Below are 20,006 nucleotides of genomic sequence, written 5' to 3'. Positions count from 1 at the left end.
TATACTCTAACACATGCACAGCCTGTTTCTGTTCTGATACAATCGTTATTGTCTTGTGTTCACACTGATGGACTCAAATCGATCCCATGCTCCCAACGACAAAACACATGATTCTTATTTGAGTGCCAATCAATGACCAGTGATCAGCCAAATGACAGTCATGGCCCATCTAAAAGACTAAAGTCACATGTGAGGGGAAAGAGGAAGATGTTCTTTTTTTAAGTGCTGTAAATGGTCCATCTAGTGCAGCACTGAGCATCATGGTCATTTTCTCTTATGTGTTTTTTTATTGGTTGGCTTTATGCATCACGGCAAATGACATTCTTAGGACTGTGTGAACAGAGGTTCAAATAAAAATGCTTAGAAGCACTTTGCAGGAGAGAATACAAAAATCTAATAAAAGCACTGTAGCAACCATTTTTAAAACCAAATTTGTTCAAATTGCCAAATGAAATTTTCCATTCCTTGCCATTGTCTTCCTCATGTCTTGACTTTCCAAAAGCTTCCTGCTTAAACTACTTAGTGGTGTGTGATATGACTAAAATCTTCGCAATGATTTAAGTCCATTTCAGTTAAAATGGTTTTAGGTCATTTTTTAACCATAATCTTTAAAGAAATCTAATTCTAAACCAAAATATTTATCATGACATCATTTTCAGTCACGATCAAAGCAATTTTAAACCAAATTTTTTTTACTACAATACAAATACTTTTCAAGAAATATCTTAACCACAAGTTAATTAATTACATTGTCTGAGACAACTGACTATTTTTCATTTAAGACAACCGATTATATCATTAAATAGATATTACAAGATACAAGACATAGATATTACAAAAAATGTATTTGGAATTGTATTCATTACAGTCCATAGTAATAATTTTTGCAAATTAATTTGTCAGTTGATTTGTTTTGAGGTAGTCACAGGATGCACTCTTGTATTTATTAATTACCAAATTACTTGTAAACTTCAAATTGTTGCATTTAAAAGTTTAATATATGATAATATATGATTGATCGTTTTGGATTTAGTTATTACTTTTTTATATCACATTTTTATCATTAACAATATATCTGCTAATATAACACTTGATTGTTTAGCCATTTACTTTTACCATTAAAATATGAAAATGAACAGTTTGCTTGATGAAATTTAATTATGCATGTATAAAACGCCGTACTCTTTGTGCGTGTGTTACCTTTGCGTAAAGGCTGAGGCATGGTAAGGATAAAGATGATGAGGAGGGACGGGACGTCTCTGAAGAGCATGGGCACCTCAGGACGTTCATCATCACAGTACCTGCACACAAAAACAAAATCATACAAAAATATAAGACCAAATGCTTCAGAAACACAGAAAATATGACCACTTTCAAAAACAGAACTGATTTAAAACACACACACACACACACACACACACACACACACACACACACACACACACACACACACACACACACGCACACACACACACACAAAATCATACATGATGTTGTGATCTACTGACAATACTTTCACGTCTATCTTGCACAGGAAGATACAATGCCTTGCAAAAGTATTCATACCCCTTATTTTTTTAACACTTTATGTTGCAGCCTTATGTTAAACTGCTTTAAATGACTTTTTTCCACATCAATCTACACTCCATTTCTGAAGTATTCCAGAACAGCTCTCCACGCTGCTCCACTAAATATAAGTGCCTAGTCTATTTTTGATGGATAATAATAATAATAATTGTCTTGCTATCGTTAATGGCAAATACCTCAGACTATGGCCATAACACAACACTATCGGCACAACCATACACTGTGCTTATTTCAGTTTTATTTTTCATAAATTTGTCACAAATCTGTTTTGTGCTTTGTCATTATAATGTATGGAGTGTAAATTGATATGGGGAAAAATAACTAATTTAAAGCAGTTTAACATAAGGCTGCATCATAAAATGTGAAAAAAATGAAGGGGTATGAATACTTTTGCAAGACATTGTAGACGTTAAATCATTATATAAGAACGGGACTAAATACTGTAGGTGAATATTCACAAGGCTTCAAATTCTTTCAAAGGAGATTTACTGTAAATGTACAGAAGGTGGGCAGGTTCCATAAACCCAAGGCTGCAATTACAATATAAAAGGAATATATTCTTTAAGCAAATATTTATTAATTTAGAAGCCAATTATTTGAGTGTGTGGGACAAAGTGCTGTCCATTAGAGCAGAATTCATCACCTAAAGGTATTGGATGCACACTCAAACACACAGACACACAAGCACACTTTCTTAAAGGGGGGTCCAATGCTGTTTCATGCATGTTAAGTTATTTACACTGTTGAAGAGTTGGATTCTCATGCTAAACCTTGCGATACAAAACTATTTGGACGTATGAGTTTTTCTGTGCCGAATACACACTTCAGGTTTCAGAAAAAAAGGTTCAGAAAGTTTTTTTCGATCATTGCTCTTCATGACGTCCTGAAGGGTGGAACTCTTTGTATGGGCATTTCTCCCGAAAGAGCGCACCCGTGCACACATCAACCAGAGCGAGAGCAAGGACACGCCTATCAACGTGCTTCATTTGGCTGCACGAGACTTACTCGGGAAGAATGTCTCTAAAAAAGTGTGGTTTTGGTTGTAAGGCCAAGATAACCTTGCTCAGCTTCCTGAAGAACTCAGCGTTACGTGAACAGTGGATGATGCAGTTTTTTTTTTCCGGGACAGAAACTGAGTTTTGCAAGTGTGTTTTTGAGGAACGTTTCATAAACAAGGCCCAATTCGAAGCTGGATTTGCACATCGTTTGACACTGAAAGATTGAGTGGTTCCAACTATAAAAGACACCGGTCATGGTTCAGAACTGCAGATGGAAAGTGAAACGGCATCAAATGTCAAGGTTTTGTTGGCAATCGGCACGCAAGTTCTCATCAACTTTAACATTTCAAAATTAAACTATGCTGACGTTTTTTGATTTGTAAATTTAGTGGATTATGTTTAAAGTTCATTTGACTATGTCTAGGGTTTCTTACACTTGAGGAGACTTTATACATCCACTAAAAATCACCAAAGCTTGTGCAGCATCTGAATGCAGATGATGCTTTGATATTCTGCACCCAGCAAATGTAATGACATCCAAACATATTAAAAATAACTTTACTGTCCAAAAACTACCTCTCAGATAATAAAAACACATTGTATTTTGTGCTTGGTAAGTGATTACACGAAGGCAGAAACAGGGAGTGCAGTGGTTTTATTCAAATGGCTGTATTAATAGATCAGCCAAAGTGCCTGAGGGGTCTAGTGACAGAGTTTTCCTTCAAAAGCCTCTAACAAGGTATTTATAGGCACAGCTGCCTCCCCTCTGAGTCCAGCCTGTCTAACAGTCCTAAGAGACGCACAGGTGAAAACCCTGTCTTGCCGCCCCAACGCAGGAGAAATGAGGCTATTTAAGCAGCCCGAGAGTGTTAAGTGCCTTTTAAACAGGAGACACGGTGAGCGGTAACCTCCACACAGCCATAAACCCTCAAAATAAAGCGCAGCACTCATGAAATGTAGTGCTGCACACCATAATTTGCCAGATGCAGCAGTTATTGGTATCTATGGAAACCCCGTTTGCGCAAGTCTCTCTCCCTTTTGAAAAGATGCAGCAGCAAAGAAACATCAGAAAAAGCCAGCAGAATCTTCTGCCTTCTGTGTTATGTTATTCATTTTTTTATATATTACTTTTGTATATACATTTTTGTGCATGTGTCTTTAAATGTTTAACTGTGACCCTGGACAACAAAACCAGTCATAAGTGTACTTTTTTTTTTAAATTGAGATTTAAACATCATCTGAAAGCTGATAAATAAGCTTCCAATTGATGCATAGTTTGTTAGGATAGGGCAATATTTGGCTGAGATTCAAATATTTTAAAATCTGGAAATTGAGGATTTAAAAAAAAATCTAAATATCAAGAAATTCGCCTATAAAGCTATCCAAATGAAGTTCTTAGCCATGCATATTACCAATCAAAAATTAAGTTGTGATACTTTTACAGTAGGAAATTTACAAAATATCTTCATGAAACATGATCTTTACTCATTATCCTAATGATATTTGGCATAAAAGAAAAAGTGATCTTTTACCCATACAATGCATTTTTGGCTATCGCTACAAATATACCTGTGCTACTTAAGACTGGTTTCGTTGTGTAATTCACTTATGAACAAAAAGTTAAATTAATTTAATGTTAATTTAATTTCAATTAAAACAGTAAACGCTACTGTGATTATTTCTCTAATTAATGTTTTTGAAAGAAGTCTCTTATGCTCTTCAAGGCTGCATTTATTTGATCAAAACACAGTAAAAACTATATTATTGTGAAATATTATTACAAATTAAAAAAAATAATAATGAATATACTTTAAAATGTAATCTATACTCTTAAAAATAAAGGTGTTTCACGATGCCATAGAAGAACCTTTTTTTGTCTAAATGGTTCCATAAAGAACCTTAAACATCTTCAGATTATAAAATGGTAAGAAAGAGATGTTTCTTTAAAGAACCTTTGACTGAATGGTTCTTTGTGGAACCAAAAATGGTTCTTCTATGGCATTGCTGTGAAGAACCTTTTAAAGCACCTTAATTATTAAGTGTATTCCTGTAATGGTAAAGCTAAATTTTCAGCATTATTGCGCCAGTCTTCAGTGTCACATGATCATTCAGAAATCATTCTAATATTCTGATTTGATTTATTCATTGCCAACAATTTTATTTCCATAATTACAGCAACTTTTCGGATCTCTGCTCAAGATTAATGGGTAGTGCAGTTCAACACTAGTTTAGTAATTCATCATTTTATATATATATATATATATAAAAAAAAAAGTCTCTGTTCAGGAAATGTGATTTTGTGTGTGTGTTTGTGTGTACTCACTCAGTGTCTCTGCTGTGCGTGATCTGTGTGAGTCTGGTCCAGGGGTTGTATGCTGAGTCTATGCTGTAGAGACGCATGTGCATGGCCAGCACATGAAACAGCTGATCTGAAACACACAGAGAACACACACACCAGTGTTAGTGTGTGCAGCATGATGAATGGAGTTTGCGTAGAGCCTCCAGGCGTGCAGGAGGATGTGACAGATATCAGACCTCATGAAAACCTGTCCTTTTACACACTGATCAATGCCTTCAACATTTGCTGTGGATCACTGCTGCCCCCTACCTGCAGTGATTTCAGTAGCAAAGCTTTACCTCAGCAGACAGATTACAACACTACAACACACTGTTTTGAATTTTTTTTTAAATGTTATATATATATATATATATATATATATATATATATATGTGATACAAATTTGAATTCATTCATTGCTCCAGTCTTCAGTGTCACATGATCCTTCAGAAATCATTCTAATATGCTGATTAGCTGCTCAAAACACATTTAATATTAACAATTTCATGAAAAAAAGTGATACAGGTGCATTTTTTTTAGGATTCTTTAATGAGTACAGATTTCACAAGAATAGCATCTGTTTTTTTTCTAACATTGTTTTTACTGTCACTTGTAATCAATTTAATGTAATTGTTAAAAAAAAAAAAAACAATACTTTTAACCACCTCTGTGAGCAGTACATCTAATGTGGATGAACAGGTTGTGACTGTCACATCATGAAAAGAATAACTGATATTGAATTTCTAATGTCAAATTAGCAATTTCAGCTAATTTCATCTCCTCTGAATGCAATAAAAGATGTGGCATATCTCACAGACTTGTCTGCTTTTAGATGCTCTGTAGATTCTTAGTGCAGACAAGATGCCAGAAATGCATTATTACCAGAAGCAAAACATCAGCCACATACAAGATTGCTGGCTCATCTACAGACTCAAGGACAGAGCAATAGCACCACCTATAGGTAACTAAGGTAGACGTATTAGAGCATTTTAGAATGATTTCTGAAGGATCGTGTGACACTGAAGACTGAAGTAATGGCTACTCAATTTCAAATAACTATACTGGAGTAGAACAGTTATTCTAAACTGCAAATCTTAATTTTTAGTCCATTTTGAGTCCTGTCTATCTCCTTATGATGTCTCAGACATCTAGCAGCAAGTTTGGGTGTTAAAAATACATTTGTATTCTGTTTTACTGCAACAATGTGTGTGAACGCTCTTTAAACCTCAGTTATGATGATGCATGAAAAGTGAGCTCTCCAGATATTCATTACAATCCTCCATCTTCTTGTTTCTATTCACTTAACAAATGTAGACGGACAGCCAAAACTGAGATCTCTGCATTGTTCACATCTCTTCATCACCCCCATCCTCACACATTCATATTGACCTTCCGTCTCCATCCACCTGTGATTATAATGTGCATATTTGCCCCCATTCACAAGCCATCAATCACATAGACATGAAACACAAGCTAGAAAGATACTTGAGAGGTGTTTGTGGCCAGGGGTTTGAATGGCAAACGATCCAGAGAAAGAATTAACATCAAATGACACTCAATTCTCCTAAATACAACCCAGAATTCCTCTGACTTACGACAGAATATCTGATGGCAAATCTGACAGCAGTAGTATAGACCAGAGTCATTCTGAAAGGCAACTACTTTTTACCAGCCACTTACATTTGAACAAATCATTGGATTTAACTATTAAACTTTGTATCATGACACTGCAAACCAATATCACACCAAACCAATCAGATAAAAACACAACAAAAACAAACCAAAACCAAATAAAACCAGAAAGGAAACCAAACAAAAACAACAAACAAAACCAAACATCAAACAAAACAAAAAACAAACACCAAGCAAAACCATAAACAAAACCAACCAAACAAAAAACAAACATGAAACAAAACCAGAAAAAAAAACTCCAAACACCAAAACAAAACCAAGCCAAAAAAACTAGAAACAAAAACATAATACAAAAACACCAAGCAAAACCAAAAAAACAAAAAACAAAAAAACAAAAACAAACACCAAACAAAACCAGAAACAAAACACCACACCACAAAAAACGGATCTCCAGATATTCATTCCAATCCTCCATCCTCGTTTCTATCCTCTTCACAATCAGTTTATCATGTAGACGGATAGCTGAAACTGAATCTGCATCGCTCAAATCTCTCCACCACCCCCATCCTCACACATTCATATCCTCCTGTGATTATCATGTGCATGTCTGCCCCCATAAAAAAAACAAAACACCAAGCAAACCAGACCAAAAAAAACCTAAACCAAAACAAAACCAGAAACGAAACACCAAACACCAAACAAAACCAGAAACAAAACAAAACACCACACACACAAAAAAATAAAACACCAAGCAAAAACATAAACCAAACCAAACAAAATACCAAACAAAACTAGAATCAAAACCAAACAAATAAACAAGTTACAGGTAGTCCAAAATGCAGCTGCCTTACCAGGTCAAGAAAATAAGATCATATTAAAACAATTTTACAGTCTCTGCACTGGCTACCTATTAGGTTCCATATCAGTTACAAAATATTACTTCTTATCTATAAGGCCCTTAATGGTTTAGCTCCTGCATACCTAACTAGTCTTCTACCACGCTACAATTCATCACGCTCCCTAAGGTCGCAAAACTCTGGACTTTTGGTAGTACCTAGCAAAGTCCACTAAAGGAGGGAGAGCTTTTTTGCATTTGGCTTCCAAACTCTGAACAGCCTTTCTGATAACCTTCGGGGTTCAGACACACTCTCTCTGTTTATATCTAGATTAAAGACACATCTCATAACCTTGTACTTCAGTTACATCTAATCAAATGCACATTAACATTCTTTAGCAAATTATTTCTCTATTTGTTTCTCTGGTAACTAGGAATTACACAAGCTTCAGTCTGGATTCAAAATACCCGAGAAGAGATGACACCAACTCCTCAGAGGACCTCTGATGATGCCAGCCCTGAAACAACATACAGCACTACCACATTTTGCTATGCGTTTGATTGCAACATATAATTATTACTGTTAATAGTGTTCATCATCTGTTTGATTACGTTTTTACCATTGCATCTATGCCATATGTACATCAACTTGATATAGTCACCACTAGTAAGCTACTAAATATATTGTAGAAACCTACATTTGCTGTACAGCTGCTTTGCAATGATTTTTTTGAAAAGAGCTATACAAATAAACTTGAATTGAAAAAAAAAATCAAACGAAATCAGAAACAAAACTCCAAACAAAACACCACACACACACACAAAAAAAACACCAAGCAAAAACAGAAACCAAATCAAACTAAATACCAAACAAAACCAAAATAAAAAACAAACAAAAAAATTCTACAAAACTCCAAACACTAAACAAAACCAGAAACAAAAAACACCCAGAAAAAGAAAAACAAAATAAAAAAATCCAAATGAAACACCAACCAAAACAAAACCAGAAACAAAACAAAACTCTAAACAAAACACCGCAAACAAAAAACACCAAGCAAAAACAGAAACCAAATGAAATACCAAACAAAACCAGAGAACCAACCAAAAAAACTAAATCAAACAAAGCCAGAAAAACAAAACACCAAAAAATAACACCCAGAAAAAAAAAAAATCCAAATAAAACTCCAAACAAAACACTACAAACACAAAAAACACCAAGCAAAACCAGAAACCAAACCAACAACAAAAGAAACCCCAGAAAAAAACAAAAACCAAACAAAAAATCCAAATGAAAAACCAAAACAAAACATAAGAACAAACACCAAACCAGAAACAAAACCCCAAACAAAGCACCACAAACACACACAAAAGAAACACAAAGCAAAACCAGAAACCAAACCAAACCAAACGAAATACCAAACAAAACCTAACCAAAAAAAAAAAAATCAAACATCCTAGAAACCACTCTTTGTCCATACTTTCTATTTTCTTGTTCTCTTGCTGATCTGATCTCTAATGTACTGAGACTGAGTAAATCTGGCCCTCTCTGTGGATGTGTGTTTAATGTAGCTCAGAAAATGGCTGCATTGCTGGAGTGTGAAATCTCTTCAGCCTGCCTTTTTTCACAAGAGCTCAAAGAGACACACTCATTTATACAGAGCCACTATGTGGATGTGTGTCGATTGACTGGTCAACTTAAAAAAATGCACCAACACCAGTCTGGACATTCTCCATGTGTCCATCAGCCTCATCCATAATCCAACATCCCAGAAGAATGGCGTTCCTGAACAACTTGAACAGTTATCTGGCACTTGAATTATGGACAGTAGTCCACCTGCCACATGGACAACCAGGGTTTACTTCTCAACAGAGAAATTTCATTTGGGATGGTGTGTTGTAGGGGTTAAGGTTCAGTGCCATGGCCTTAAGCGAATTCAAGCTTGCAGTTACCAGCGATGAACTCATTGTGCCCTTGAACATTTAATTGAAGACTATGAACTTCAGATTACTCCAGAGAATGAAACTGTGGTTAGTTCAAGGCTACTGGTTGATTAATATGGCTGATGTGATACATAAAGAGTGGTTTAATTGTAACTTGGCTGTAAAAGGTTTTGATGTAATCAAATGAATAAATTGACTCTCTAAACAAGTTTTATCTACTAACAATGCTGAAGTGGATTTGTACCTAAAAACATCTGCCTAGAGGGCATAGTTAGACACTAAAAATTTCGATAACAGCTGAATGATCAGGCAATTATCACTGACAACTAATGTAAAAAACCAAAACAAAACAAACAAACAAAATATTAAACTTAAAAAAAAAAAAAAAGACAGAGAGAAAGATGGAAGTACTCACTGAGACAGGAGCGTTTGGCAGCAGCACTGGCCCCTCCACTGCACAGATTCCCCCCACGATGAACCAACTCTAACTCCAGATTTGTCCTGTGAGAGAGAGAGAGAGAGAGAGAGAGAGAGAGAGAGAGAGAGAGAGAGAGAGAGAGAGAGAGAGAGAGAGAGAGAGAGATAGTCAGCATGAGCAGCTCTGCAGGTAATTCTCAACAGTTCCAATGATTCTGATTTTACCTGAAGCCTAATATAATGCGATAATGTGGTCTAGATTTTAGAGCTGTACTTCTCCTTTTACAATGACTTAGTATAAAACATACTATAATATATTTTAAGTAGCGCTGTCAGTCGACTAAAATTTTTAATCTAATTAATTACATTAGGTGTAACTTATCTAATTAAATCACAAATTAAATTTGGCTGTGAAAGTATCCACTAAATATTAAAGCCATTATTGTGTTAAATGAGAAAGTATCAAGTACATTACAAATAGTAGCTTTAGAGAGAAATATTTGATTTGATTAAACATAAAATTTATTACACACAATCATTTAGGCTACAACGACCTAAAATAAATTATTGAACATGATAAAGATGATAATTTGAGAAACACCTCAGTATTTTGTTCATACAACGAAAGTCTTAAACAGCTTAGTTAAGTCTTCTTTTTCATTTTTTTTTTTTAAATAAAATGATACTCTAAATAGGAAACTAAAACAGCAAGAACAAACAATGAACGATTGCATTTTGATTAACATTGACAAAGATGAATAAATAGTGTAAAAATTGTATTGTTGTTTGTTCGTTCATGTAAATTAATACACTAACTAATGTTAACAAATGACATCTTATTGTAAAGTGTTACATTAAATTTGTTATTTGTTACTACATTAGTTAACATGAACTAACAACAAAAAATACTTCATTTATTTATTTTAGTTAATTTCAACATGTACTAATATACTATTAGAATCAAAAGTAGCATTTTTATAAACTAATGTTAACTAAGATTTATAAATACCATCATATAATACTTTCTTCAAACAATCCAATGTTTTACAACATAAAAAAGTGTCTATTATAATATAGTGTCTATTAAAACTGCCATCTCATCGTTATTTTATTTTTCGGGAACTTTTTGCAGTTTTTACTGACAATTTACCCTAATAGGAGTAAAAACACTAACACAATAACTGGGCCATGTGCAATTATTATGTGAAGAATTCGATATTATGTGTTCTATACACACAAACAGATGAATCGAAGATGAGCCGAAATCAGAAAATCTAGAGACAACCTGTGCCCTAAAATCAAACGGTTTAAATTAACAGCGTGCATGTTGTATCTTACAGCTGCTTAACAGAATCTTAAAAGCTTCCTAGAAGAGAAGAAAGAGCGTAGGGAGGAGAAAAGGAATGAAACAGGCAATTTCACATAGATAATGCACTGGGTCGTGCTTCCACCTGCCAGCCACTGATAAGTGACTTATAGTGAGACAGCTGCTCAAAGCCACAGAGAGACAGAAGGAAAGAGAGGTGTAGAGGGGCTAATGGCCTGAGAATCATCATCCTGCTAAAGACAGGACAGAACTAAAGATGCTGGAGTGGGCGCAGGTGGACATCTTGGAATCACTGAACTGTCAAGATGAAGCTAACTGACTAAATGTGATCAGATACAGCCAGACATACAAAATAAAAGAACAAATCACAAGAAATGAACACACAAAAACAGAACAAGACAATAAAAAACTGATAAGGAAAAAAATAAGACTAACACAATGAAAGAAACAAACAAAAAAAAGCACAAGCTCAAAAACAAACAAAAGAAAGAATGGAACATAAGAAATAATGAAAGATCAAAAGAGAAAACTAATTAAATAAAGAAAAAATAAACCAAAAAGACAAGCAAACAAAAGAGCAAACAAGAGAATAAACAAACCAACGAAAAAGAGTAAAAGAAGCAAGGAACAAAGGCAAGCAAACTAAACACTGATCAGCAACAACAAACAAAAAAACAAGAAGAATGGAAGAAAAGCGCACAGGAAAGAATTCAAAAGCAAACAAATAAATTGTTTCAAAAAGAATGATTCAAAAAGTAAAAACAAGAACAAACAATAAATGAACAAATAAAGACATAGAACACAAATTAATTAAATAATGAAAAAAGCTAATGGGCAAAAAGTGTAAGAGAAGGGAAGGATCCAAAAAAAAAAAAAACTGAATATACAAGCAGGTAAACAGTCGTCAATATTCTTTCAATACCATCTTTTTTCTTTCATAAATGCTGCTAAATTGACACACAATTCACTCTTTCTACTGGAAACATTTGCAACTGAATGGATTTAACTTCCTTATAATACTATGAGAAAATTTAAATTAATCATATATATACACACACACACACACATTTTATGACTCCTCCTTACCTGGCCACGGAGTACATGAACAGGAAATCATTGTCGGGTGAACCTGGGTTCTTCCCATAATCCATGTATTTTTTCTGTGTGGTGTTTTTAATGTCCTTTATAACAGATTCCATTTCTTTACTCAGATTTGACTCCGCCTATGAGGGGAAAAAAAACACTTTGTGAAGGCCTCTGTGTGTCAGAGCAGAGTTTCATGGCCTGACATGCAAGTCAATGATACTGGCTTGAGATGTTTGTGTTATGAGATGTTAAAATCACAGCAAACGTTTGGCGGGGCATGAAGGATCACATGATGGAGGTGAGTGGCACACGAGTTCTTACTCTGAATCAGGATGGAGAGATGAGATGGACACAACAGAAAAGAGGGGAGGGAAGGGGAGTGCGCTCTAATAAATACCAGTATGGGATCTCTCTGCTTTAGGCTGGCGCTTACTGGGAAAATGCCCAGCTGCTCCTGAAGTTCTTCCACTTCCTTCACCAGTGTGGACATGCTCTTGTTACTGGGTGCGTGCCAGGTGCCCGTCTCCATCCCGCGCCCAGGACGACAGGGCAAAACACTGTTGGCGAACTGACGACACAGCGGACAGGTGAACTCGCCCTTATCCACAGAAAACCCTTGAAGAACCTGATCGTTCTGAAAGCAAACAAATACAACAGAGGATTATTTTCAGGTGATATAAAGAGGTTTAACAGCTGAAAGTTTCTTAGAAATAGATATAATGGTAAACCGGAAAAGGATTAGTTCACTTCCAGAGCAAAAATGTACAGATAATTTACCACTTTGCCATCCAAGATGTTCATGTCTATCTTGCTTCAGTCATAAAAAAATTGTTTCTTGAGGTAAACATTTTAGGAATTATCTCCATATAGTGGACTTCAATGGTGCCCCTAAGTTTGAACTTTGATGAAGTTTAAATGCAGGTTCAAATGGCTCTAAACAATCCCAGCCGAGGGACTTATCTAGTGAAACGATCTGTCATTTTCGAAACAAATTGACAATTTATATACTTTTTAACCTCAAATGCTCGTCTTGTTTCATCCCTCTGATGCGCATGCGTAGTCTGTGTAATCTGAGTCAATACAGTTAGGGTATGTTGAAAAACTCCCATCTCGTTGTCTTCTTCAACTTCAAAATCATCCTAGATCGCCGTTTTACCGTTTTTTTTTTTTTTTTGTAAAGGGTGTTTGATGATCTTTGCATGTTCACTATGTAAAACACTGGGTCAATACGTCTGAAGCAATGTACTATAGGACGATTTTTAAGAAGGGGAAGAAAACGAGATTTTTTGACATACCCTAACTGTCATGAACCAGAAAAAACAGAGTTCATGTAAACATAGACAAGACAAAGGTTTGAGGTTAGAAAGTACAGAAATATTGAGTTTGTTTCAAAAATAACTGATTGATTCGCTAGATAAGACCGTTCTTTCTCGGCTGGAATCGTTAAGAGCCCTTTGAAGCTGCATGTAACTGCATTTTGGAAGTTCAAACTTGGGGGCACCATTGAAGTCCATTATATGGAGAAAAATCCTGAAATGTTTTCCTCAAGAAACAATTTCTTATTGACTGAAGAAAGAAAGACGGGGTCAAATATGGGTCAAATTATTTCTTTTATGGCAAAAATCATTAGGATATTAAGTAAAGATCATGTTCAATGAAGATATTTTGTAAATTTCCTACTGTAAATATATCAAAACTTATTTTCTGATTAGTAATATGCATTGCAAAGAACTTCATTTAGACAACTTTAAAGGTGATTTTCTCAATATTTTGATATTTTTGCACCTTCAGATTCAAGATTTTCAAACGGTTCTCGGCCAAATATAGTCCTATCCTAACAAACCATACATCAATGGATTGTACGGAATGGCCCTTATGACTGGTTTTGTGGTCCTGGGTTACATTTTGATCTGTTATAAGTCCAACGCAAGTAAATGGAAAGTTGACAAATCTAAAAAAAGCTATCAAATATTTGAATTTTACTCGAAGTAGGGGTGTGCAATAATGGGGAAAAAATGGCATCTCAATTTTCTAGAATTTGATTGAAAACTATAATTAGGAGATATTTATTCAATAGTGATATATGAAATGAGTCATTCATTCAACTGATTTGTTTAAACGGCCAATTGATTCATTAACAAAACACCGTTGTGTGTTGCTCAGAGACGCAAAACAGTTCTGCTGTGGCTGTTACTGATATTTGGAGAAAAAACATATACATACACACACACATACATACATATATATACATATACATATATACATAATACGCATAATATATATGCATAATTTTAACCAATCAGATTGGAGCTTCAGATTGTGTAATATCAATCACAACCTTGGCTTTGTCACCTGAGACTGAGACTAAAGTGCTGGTAGCACTACAACTAAAAGGACACCCTTAAAGGTCCCATATTGTCAAAATCGAAATTTCCTGGCTTTTTCCATGATAACTGAGGTCTAGGGGCTATGTAACTACCATATGAGTTTCAAAACAGTCAATCCACAGTAAACTGCACACAGCCTGCTTAAAGTAGCTGTTCATTTTCACGAGCCGCTGTGATTTCCGTAATGATGTGACGTCCGATCGACTCAGTCACCGCCTTCAGTCACCACCCCGAGCACCAATCACGTCCCAGTCCCACCCTCCTTTTGTCAAACCCAGACAACATCGGGTCCATAACATTGCTAAGCAACAACAACACGGAAACTAATCTAGAAAACCCCATTCAGTCGATAGATGTCGAAACTACATCATTGCACAGGCTTCAGAACAACGTGAATATAAGAGACCAGTGGCAGGTCAACTTCAGCCTCTTTCACACAGCGATTCCGGTAAATACACGGATAATGTGTCCCATGATTTGTTCCGTAATTGTTTAATTTGGTTAATTCACAGTTGTTTTCCGAAATCTGTGTGTAACGACCCATAAAGACATGTGACGTTTGGATGTGAGATGTAATGCGTACGTTTCACTAAACTGAAACTAACCTGAACAAACTGTGCATCAGCGCTGATAGTGAAGAGTTGGCTCTGCCCGATCGCCGCTTCATTCCACTTTGTACGTATTTTTTGTCGTGAAGAGTCGCAGGGTGACATTCATCATCACTACAACACTGCCTTTATGGTTTATGGTTTAGGCTTTTGTTCACACAGCGCTCGTTCCTGTAATTTTCCAGAATCAACGCGCATTGTGAAAGGGGCTTTACTAAAGCAACAGTTATGTAGCTTACTGCATTCGGTGTTTGAAAAAGAAAAAACATTAATGATCATTCTGAAATATCCTGTTGAGTATCAGCAGGCTAGGCTCTCTCTATTGCTCTGGTTTCGGCTAGAAAGATACGTGACCGTAGTTACCTGTGAGTGGCCTGGCTGTGCGTCACTCAGAAAACAACAGGCCAATCAGAAGAGAGGCTCATGAATATTAATTAGACGGGCCAAAATCGACCTGTTTTTGACAGAGCTCCTAAAAAAGGAGCTGTAAAAATATATTGAGATGGATTTTGGCACTTATACCGCAAATATATATTCTTAAGGACATCAACAACTAAAATAAACCTCCAGAAATGTGTACAATATGGGACCTTTAAACCCCCTCTCTTGTTCTGAACATCAGTGTCTGCTCATGTTACAGATTATTAAGCAGATGATGATATCAGACTGCCCTTATTAGCATAACACTTTTTTGAAAGGTTCAGTTGAGAACAAACAGTCTGAAGTAACGGTCTAAAAATAATGTGAACAAATGTTATATTTGTACATGGTGCAAAGCATTGTTGAACAAACCTACTTGTGTATCAACAAAATGTAGCAATACAAAATAAAAAGTTTTTTTTTTTTTTCACACAGTAGATAAACAGAATTAAATTAATAGTCTTTATGTATAACAATCAATAATGGCAGTTCCTACAGTCTAGAGTCTGCGGTTCACAAGGCACAGGCCCTGTGGGACATTTTAATAAATGATGGATTGAGGTTTGTAACAAAGCTGACAGAGTGTGTGAACGGTGCATACTGAACATCTCTTTGACAGGGGGAGTCAAACTCCAGTCCTGACAGACTCTAGATCAGAAACCACTTTATATTAGAAAGCTGGATGAATGACTCAAGGATTATCTGTTTGGTTAAATCAATTAAGAGCATTTAAATGCTAGGTAGGCTATTGGATTGGAGGCAGTGAACAAAAACACATGAGACTTCCTCTATAGCTCTTCCAAATGTATGATGAACCACTAAAGTTAAAGCTCTTTACAGCATAGCCTTCAGTATAAAGAGCTGATGGATTCTCACCCGTAAAGACTCCATGTAAGACTTGTGACAGTCTATATGCAGAGTGTGGCCACACGTCTGCACATACACACCCCCGTCCCAGCCAATAGACACAGACTGCAAACAGGAACTCTGGGAAATTAAACGCAATAAAAAGAAAAAAAGAAGAGCATCACTCACAAGCTAATAAACAAGTTAACAACACATTTTGATTGCATTTATTAATAAACTCTTTAAATGAAAAAATAAGGCTTTTAATACTAACAATAATAAGTTTTTTTTTCACTCACCAAATCTGCATGACTTACTTTCTTTTGTGAAACACAAAAGACATTTTGAAAAGTTTTTTTGTCTACTTTCCATGAAAGAAAAAAGTCATACAAGCGTGGATCAACATGATTTTAATTATTTTGAATTACCTATCCCATTATTGATATTTCACTTCTGAGTCCAGATAAAGAAGTTAATGTAAAGAATAATTAAAATAGATTAAAAACGAACTAAAAGCAAACCAAAAAAGGGAAAAGAAAAACAATACTGTGCTTATACAGCTGCATACACCTTGCAGAATGTTAATTATTTTACCAAAATAAGAGAGATCATACAAAATGCGTTATTTTTTATTTAGTACTAACCTAAATAAGAGATTTCACATAAAAGATGTTTACATATAGCCCCCAAAAGAAAATAATAGTTGGATTTAGGGTAGATCAGGGTAAATATAACTTATTTTGTCTTCTGGGAAACTTGAAAGTACCTTCTGTAGCTTTTGAAGGACAGTATTTATTATAGATATTTAGACAAAATAAGAAAAATGCACACATTTCCATTCTGTTCAAAAGTTTACACCCCCTGGCTATTAATGCATTGTTTTATCCTTCTAAAGCATCAGCGAGCCTTTGAACCTTCTGTAATAGTTGCATATGAGGGAGTTGTAAAAAGATGGATCTTGTGGGACCTTAAGGATTTTTCTGAAGAACAGCAGCCAGTTTAACTGTTCAGGACAAACAAGGGACTCGTGAACAACTATCACTAGATAAAAAAAAAAACACAGCTGTGGATCATTCAGGTAACAACACAGGCTTAAGAATCAAGCGTATGTAAACTTTTGAACAGGGTCATTTTTATAAATATTATAAACTATTATTTTCTCTTGGGGACTATGTCAATGTCTTTTATGTGAAGTATCTTATTCAGGTCAGTAATAAATAAAACTTTGTCTGATCCCTCTTATTCTGCAAAATAATTTAAATTCTGCTAGGTACACTTTTGACCTCAACTGTACAATAAAAAATATACTGGTGTAAAACTATGCATTATAAAGCGTATAGTTATGGCTCTTAAATCTGATTAGAATATCCAAAGCTGCTTTAAAATAGCTGATGTGTGCATACTTGCAAAGGCACAATTGAATTCAATATTAATGCAGCAGCTGTAAACCATCTACAGTTGGGATAATAAACTCCATTACCTGGCAGAAGAATTGTTTATTCTAATTGTTCATTTTATAATAGCAATAGGACAGAGGAGACAGTAATTTTACTACGTGTCACACAGTGCCTAACAATCCTTAACTGTGGTTAACATCACTGTAATGCATTGGCCTCTTGTGGTTTATTGCATTATTAAAGTATCCGTGTGCAACCCTAATGAAATTGTGTCTGTGTGAAATGCTTAGGCAATCATATTGTACTTAAATGCCTCAACAAAAAGTAAATGTTTTAGAATGAGTTGTATATTGTTAATGCTATAGAGATGTTATTGTGAGGTTAAAGGAAGGCTGAAGTGTTTATATATGGCACATACATCTTTAAAGTAGCGTTGCATAAGGGACAGTCTAACATCATGGGTCGCTCCACATGTGTCCTCGGGGTAGATATGCTCCTCATCCGTGGTGGGCAATCGCTTCGGTGTGTCACTACGACAACGGTGCCCCAACACTGAAACACACACATACACACTCTTTAGAAATGGCAATCATATGCTAATTAGCTGCCAACATCACATTTATGGCACTCTCTATTTGCATACTATAATGAAGTACCATGTCAAAGTCAAAACTGTGACGCACATCATGCTGCCTCCAAACCTTCAAACCCACCATACTGAATACTCAGCAATAAAAATACAAAAACAGACCAAATCAGCAGCCTGTTAGTCCATCAAATCTCCATGAACGGAAAGGGTCAGATTGCTACAAGACAGCAACGTTTCTCATCTTGACTTTGAGGCGTTTCAAGAATACGTATTCGGACAAATCATAGACCAGTGATTATTCATAAAACTCAAATGTTAATTTTATCACAGCACTGGGGTTGGAAAAGACTACCTTTGAATCCACTTGATGAGAGGTCACAATGCTTGATAAATGAAGCAATTAAAACACTGCTGTAAAACAAGTAGCGTAAACTGGGTGAATTTAAAGTCATGGGTGGGTTAATGCACAGTTAAATAGCTCCAGTGATCTGGACCACTACAATCTGCCACCTGCAGATGGAAAGCTGGAATGCTACTGCTGCTAAAGACCTAGAATAGACACAACTTAATGGCTAATATACTGTGCTGCTTTAAAAATATGTATTGTGAAAAGCAATACACAAATAAGGGTGTGTTCACACTTGTAGTTCGGTTCATTTGGTCCGGACCAAAAAGGAAAATGATACATTTGGTCCTGGTCCACTTAGCGTTCACACTGGCATTTTTGACAGTGAACCTCAAGATACCGAACCTAAAGGCAAAGTGATACGTTCACAACCTGGTTTGTCAGGTTCAGTGATGTATATTCGTGACGGAACTCAGCAAACACTCCAAACGAAAGGAAAAGGTCGACTTAAACTGATCTTTCTGCTCAGCACCATTTTAAGTCGAATACACTTAATGCCATCTGCTGGACTAAGCACACTTGTTGCTTGCATATGATTTTATTTTAACCACTTGCAAACTCACAAAGAGCTCATAAAAGGCACTTTACCTCCTCGTTGCTCCACGTTTGCCCTCTGCTCATTTTGTTTTGGATACACCGCATGTTGCAAAGCATCGCATCTTGTCATTATTTCCTGTTTTTGATTCGCTTAGAAGTATTTGGTCCATGCGGCATTCATATTTAATTTGGTTTTGGGATTGGAAAATCATGGCAGAATTTCCACTATTTGGAGAATCTTGATTAAAGTTGCCAATATTTCTTTAAAATGTCAAACTGGACCTTCTTTCTAGTGACCTATGCATTACAACTTTAAATATAGTGCCTGCTTGGAAGACATTTAGAAAGCAATAGCTGGTATGGTAACACAGGCAAACAAGAAACTGATTGGACCTCCATAACACGAGAAGTTCCCCAGGGCTCAATTCTAGGACCTCTTGCGTTTAATATACATTTGCTCTCACCAGGCCAAATAACGCAATAACAAAATTGCTAATCATAGGCATGCAGACTAAAGTCCCAAGTAAGTCTATACATTACATTGTACATTCTTAAATTGTCTACACAGTGCATTGATGAATATAGCTTATAATACAGGGGTTGGACAATGAAACTGAAACACCTGGTTTTAGACCACAGTTAGTATGGTGTTGGG

At 35.6% G+C, this 20,006-nt stretch overlaps 1 protein-coding gene across 1 annotated transcript in view; it reads left to right on the top strand.

The window, feature by feature from the left end:
- ubr3 (ubiquitin protein ligase E3 component n-recognin 3) overlaps positions 1 to 20,006 on the top strand; it is an 89,702-nt gene that overhangs the window by 55,825 nt on the left and 13,871 nt on the right. The window lies entirely within an intron of this gene.

Source organism: Garra rufa, chromosome 8 (assembly GCF_049309525.1).
Source record: "Garra rufa chromosome 8, GarRuf1.0, whole genome shotgun sequence".
NCBI classification, from domain to species: Eukaryota; Metazoa; Chordata; class Actinopteri; order Cypriniformes; family Cyprinidae; genus Garra; species Garra rufa.
This window is presented reverse-complemented; position numbering and strand designations above follow the sequence as displayed.